Source organism: Erythrolamprus reginae, chromosome Z (genome assembly GCF_031021105.1).
Source record: "Erythrolamprus reginae isolate rEryReg1 chromosome Z, rEryReg1.hap1, whole genome shotgun sequence".
NCBI lineage: Eukaryota > Metazoa > Chordata > Lepidosauria > Squamata > Dipsadidae > Erythrolamprus > Erythrolamprus reginae.
Genome location: NC_091963.1, coordinates 150181129 through 150187128, shown reverse-complemented (window position 1 = coordinate 150187128; position 6000 = coordinate 150181129).

Sequence of the window (6000 nt, the reverse complement as noted above, 5' to 3'; positions counted from 1 at the left end):
AGTGGTCAAATCTACTTGCCTTTTTGTACCTGTTTGGAAGTACATGCTTTGCCCCCACGCATGCTTTTTTTCATCCCTGCTCTGTATGCGCATGCGCTTTCTCACCCTTTATGCATGCCCAGAAGGTTAAAAACAGAAAATTGTGGCAACTGGGCAGAGCCTCACATTGCTACCGGTTCTCCCAACCACTGGCGCTAACGGTACGGCTGAACTGGAAGCATTTTGACCCCTGGATGTGGCTAACTTAACGTGCTCAGAAGTGCTGTTGTCTTGGATGTTTTTTTCCTATTTTTCAGAGAGCTGGAATCAAGCTGTTGGCGGTTGGGGGGGGATTTGGTCCTTTTGCGCGAGTAGAGAGGGAAAAAAATCCATTTTTTTGAGGGGGGGGCATTGAACGGAAGTAGAATGGCTGGAAGGGATGGAGAAAACCGTCTCATTTCTCACGCAGCAGCCTGTCAGCAGATCCGATAGTTGCCACCCTGCTTTTCGGAGGTGTTAATTGAGACAGACTGTGTGGTGGTGGTGTGTGTGTGTGTGTGTTATTTGTGTGTGTATGTGTGCGTAAGGAGAGAAGCAGCTGGCAAATGCGCGTGAAGAAGCCCCAATCCAGCATCTGCAAGAAAATGAATCGGGGTTGGGTGGGGGCAAAGCAGAAGGAAGGTGGTTTATCGCCAGTCATGGTTAGGCTTGGGTCACAGTTCCCAAACCATCGTCTAACTCAGTTCCCTTCATCTCGGGCAAATTCAGGACAGGATTGGGTGGTCCAGATATTTGGGGGTTTCCAGGGGGCTCAGTGGAAGGATTAGGCCGAGAAGACAAGCCCCCAGTGTGTGGGGGGGGGGGTTGAAGTTGCATCCTCTCTCTCAATAAACCAGGTTAGGTATGTGGGGAAAAACGCATAAATTATTTTGGACTACATTAGTGTTTTACTTGGTGTGTTGGAAGCTATCTTGGAGAGTGAGATGGATGCCATAGAAATAGATGATGAGAGAGAGAGAGAGATAGGGGGGAGGGACGATGGATGGATGGATGGTTAGACAGATGGTAGATGATGGAAAAAGATGGTAATGATGATGATAGATGATAGATAGATAGATAGATAGATAGATAGATAGATAGATAGATAGATAGATAGATAGATAGATAGGGAGATAGGGAGATAGGGAGATAGATAGATAGATAGATAGATAGATAGATAGATAGATAGATAGATAGATAGATAGATAGATAGATAGATAGGGAGATAGGGATATAGATAGATAGATAGATAGATAGATAGATAGATAGATAGATAGATAGATAGATAGATAGATAGATGATAGGGAGATAGGGAGATAGATAGATAGATAGATAGATAGATAGATAGATAGATAGATGATAGGGAGATAGGGAGATAGATAGATAGATAGATAGATAGATAGATAGATAGATAGATAGATGATAGGGAGATAGGGAGATAGGGAGATAGATAGATAGATAGATAGATAGATAGATAGATAGATAGATAGATAGATAGATAGGGAGATAGGGATATAGATAGATAGATAGATAGATAGATAGATAGATAGATAGATAGATAGATAGATAGATAGATAGATAGATAGATGATAGATAGATAGATGATAGGGAGATAGATAGATAGATAGATGATTAGATAGATAATGTAATCTAATCTAAGGAGCCGGGGTGGTGCAGCAGGTAGAATGCTGTACTGCAGGCCACTGAAGCTGACTGTAGATCTGTAGGTGAGCAGTTCAAATCTCATCACCGGTTCAAGGTTGACTCAGCCTTCCATCCTTCCGAGGTGGGTCAAACGAGGACCTGGATTGTGGGGGCAATAGGCTGGTGGTTCTGTTAAAAAGTGCTATTGCTAATATGTTGTAAGCCACCCTGAGTCTAAGGAGAAGGGCGGCATAATGAATGAATGAATGAATGAATGAATGAATGAATGAATGAATGAATGAATGATAGATGATGGAGTTGGAGGGATGGAGGGAGGGAGGGAGGGATGGAGCGATGATTAGATAGATAGATGATGGACAACATAGATAGATAGAGAGATAGATAGATAGAGAGAGAGAAAGAGAGAGAGAGACATACAGACAGACAGACAGATGGACAGAGAGGGAAAGAATGGATGATTTGATACAGATTGATGATGGATTGATGGATGGAATGACAGAATCACAGACACAGACAGACAGATGATAGAAGTGCTGGCAAGTCCTTTGCAATTGCCTCATTTCGGGAGGCAAAGAAAACCCCAACACCACTTGCTTGGCCAGCCCTTCAGTCCCACGCTTCACTGGCAAAAACGCTTTTCCTTGCAAAGTAAACCCAGCCCTGGACAGTCCAGCTTTGGGAGGGGTCCTTACTGCTGGGGCCTCCCTCCACTCAGCCAATTTTATTTCTTGAATTTCTCTCCCCCTCCTCTCTAACATCTAGTGATGGGGGACTTAGAGATGTGTGTGCATGTATGTATGTGTGCATGTATATGTATATGTGTGTGTCTGTATGTAATATGTTTTCGTACATATATATGTTCCTCTCATTTTTGGGTATACCAGGGTGATTCGACAGAAATGGACATATATATATATGTCACATGTTTTGGCTGAATTTGAAAATTAAGGGAGAGCAGGATAGATCTATTTTGGCCTTGTTCTGGCCTTATCAGCTAGATCTATTTTGGCCTTGTTCTGGCCTTATCAGCTAGCCATACCTTCACTGGGACTTGAACCTGCAACCTTTGCCTTGTAAGGCAGAGAATTAACCTCTAGGCTACAGTATCCAATCCCTTCAGCTCTGTACCAGGGGAGGGTTACATGCTTTTGTGTTGAATCACCCTGGTGTATTGAAGGAACATCACAGCTCCTCTTTTTTTTTTTGGCCTCTCAGCAATCTATATCTACGAAATCTACGGAAACAAATGTGTATGTATGTATGTATGTATGTATGTATGTATGTATGTATGTATGTATATGTATATGTATTTATATACATAATGTATGCATACATGCATGCATGCATACATACATACATACATTCAATTCAATTCAATTCAATTTATTAGATTTGTATGCTGCCCCTCTCCGAAGACTCGGGGCGGCTCACAACAATAATAAAAACAGTATAATAATGGAACAAATCTAATAATAAAATTATATTTAAAAACCCCAACAATTTAAAAACCATACAACACATACATGCCAAACATAAAATATAAGAAAGCCTGGGGGAGATGTCTTAATTCCCCCATGCCTGGCGATATAGGTGGGTCTTGAGTAACTTGCGAAAGACAAGGAGGGTGGGGGCCGTTCTAATCTCCGGGGGGAGTTGATTCCAGAGGGCCGGGGCCACCACAGAGAAGGCTCTTCCCCTGGGGCCCGCCAAACGAGATTGTTTGGTCGATGGGACCCAGAGAAGGCCAACTCTGTGGGACCTTATCGGCCCCTGGGATTCGTGCGGTAGAAGGCGATTCCGGATTCATGCGGTAGAAGGCGGTTACTAACACTTTGAATTGTGACCGGAAACCGATCGGCAGCCAATGCAGGCCACGGAGTGTTGTAGAAACGTGGGCGAATCTAGGAAGCCCCATGATAGCTCTCGCGGCCGCATTCTGCATGATCTGAATTTTCCGAACACTTTTCAAAGGTCGCCCCATGTAGAGAGCATTGCAGTAGTCGAACCTCGAGGTGATGAGGGCATGAGTGACTGTGAGCAATGACTCCCTGTCCAAATAGGGCCGCAACTGGTGCACCAGGCGAACCTGAGCAAACACCCTCCTCGCCACAGCCGAAAGATGGTGTTCCATATATATCTTCATTGCTTATTTGACCCCTTTGACGATCATTAGGTGTTGTACCACATGATTCTTGACAAATGTCTCTTTTTCTTTTATGTACCCTGAGAGCATCTGCACCAAGACAAATTCCTTGTGTGTCCAATCACACTTGGCCAATAAAATTCTATTCTATATTGAAGATAGTTGATTTTATATAATGCTCAATTTGCCCACTGCCCATGTTGCACACACACACACACACACACACATAAATATAAAATAAGGGGCACACCGTCCCACGACATTGTTGGAAACTTGTGTTCTCAGCAAATCTCCGGAACAAAAGATTTGTCTGGACTCTCTTCGGTGGCCAGCAGAGATGCTTAGGAACCAAAGGTTTATTAAAAGAGGGGGGGGGGGAATAGGATGGTGTTTTTTTTAATTTAAAACCCACATCAATCACGCCCCGGGGCAGCCGATCAAGCAAATGTCTTCCCATTCCCACAGTCTGGGAGTTTGGGAGGAGAACTGTACAACAGCTGTGGGGCTGGGGAATGGACAGCCAAGGGCAGGCGGGGGGCAGAGGCTTGTCTCCAAAGCCCCTTGACCTATCTCATAGTCGCCTGCCAACGCCAGGCCAGGATTCAACAGGCTGCGTCCGAACGCCAGGCTGGTTTTTGAGTGTGAAACACTCAACTCCCAACCCTGCTTTTTTAGGCGGGGGTCTTTAAGGGAGGGGGTCTTTAATCCTCTTTAAAGGGGTTGGGCAAAGGATCTAGCTGAGGGCTTTGGTCACTTAACGATGGGTGGACCAGCTCCCAGAATCCTCTAGCTAGCATGTGAATTATAGATTCAGCTTTGGTCACTTTAAATGGGTGGACTTCAACTCTCAGAATCCTCTGGACTTCAACTCCCATAATTCTCTAGCCAATATGTGAGTTATAGATTCAGCTTAGGTCACATTAAGATAGGTGGACTTCAACCCCCAGAATCATCTGGGCTTCAACTCCCATAAAGCTGAGCCGGGGTGGCGCAACAGGTAGAGTGCAGTACTGCAGGCCACTGAAGCTGACTGTAGAACTGAAGGTCAGCGGTTCAAATCTCATCACCGGCTCAAGGTTGACTCAGCCTTCCATCCTTCCAAGGGGGGTAAAATGAGGACCCGGATTGTGGGGGCAATAGGCTGGGGGCTCTGTTCAAAAGTGCTATTGCTAACATGTTGTCAGCCGCCCTGAGTCTAAGGAGAAGGGCGGCATAAGAATCGAATGAATGAACGAACGAACAAACAAACAAACAAATAAATCTCTAGGCAGCTTGGTGCCATCATTCCTGCGGTCACTGAACAAACCATCATTAAGTCGAGGGCTACCGAGGTTATTTCCAGATGGACTTGCGTGTTTCCTTGGTACGATCTGTTCCCTAAAGGTTATTTTAGCATTTGTTATTTGTCGAACGGTCAAGCGGCCAGTCGCCTTTGGGGAGATCTCCCATAGTCCACTTCTTTTTGGTAATAATTTTTTATTGATTTTCATATTTTCCATATTTTTATATCTCCTGCATGCAGTTACGTATTTCCATCCAGTACTGTTTAGCTTCCGGACACGTCCACCACATATGAGAGACGGTGCCTCGCTCTATTTTACATTTCTAACAGGTCAGATTAGAACCTAGGTATATTTCCGCAATCTTGTTGGGGCCAAGTGTCACCAGCAGAATATTTTATAGTAACTTTATTTACATGGTTGTTCTGTCGGGCTCTCTGGTAGACTCCTCCCAAAAATTCACAGGTACAAATTTCAGACACACACACATTTGAAAATTCAAAACAATGTTCTTTATAATGAAAATTCACTTAAACCAAGCCCTCTTTTGGGATAGCCAAGAGCACTCGTCTCCAAACAGTAATTTGTACAAGTCCCTTATCAGTTCTGTGATACTTAGCTTGCAGCTGTGAGGCAATTCACAGTCCTTCTTCTTTCACAAAGGGAAACACACTTTGCTCTGGTTTAGTTTCAAAGCAGGCAAAAATCAGCACACAAAAGGTCAAAGTCAGTAAAGCAGTCACGAAATACAACGGTCAGATAATCCTCCTCAATGGCCAAACCCACAGGCTGCTCTTTATAGCAGCCTCACTAATGACCACAGCCCCACCCAACCACAGGTGGCCTCATTTTCTTTGATAATAATCTCTCAGTTGTTGCTGCCTATGCATCGCT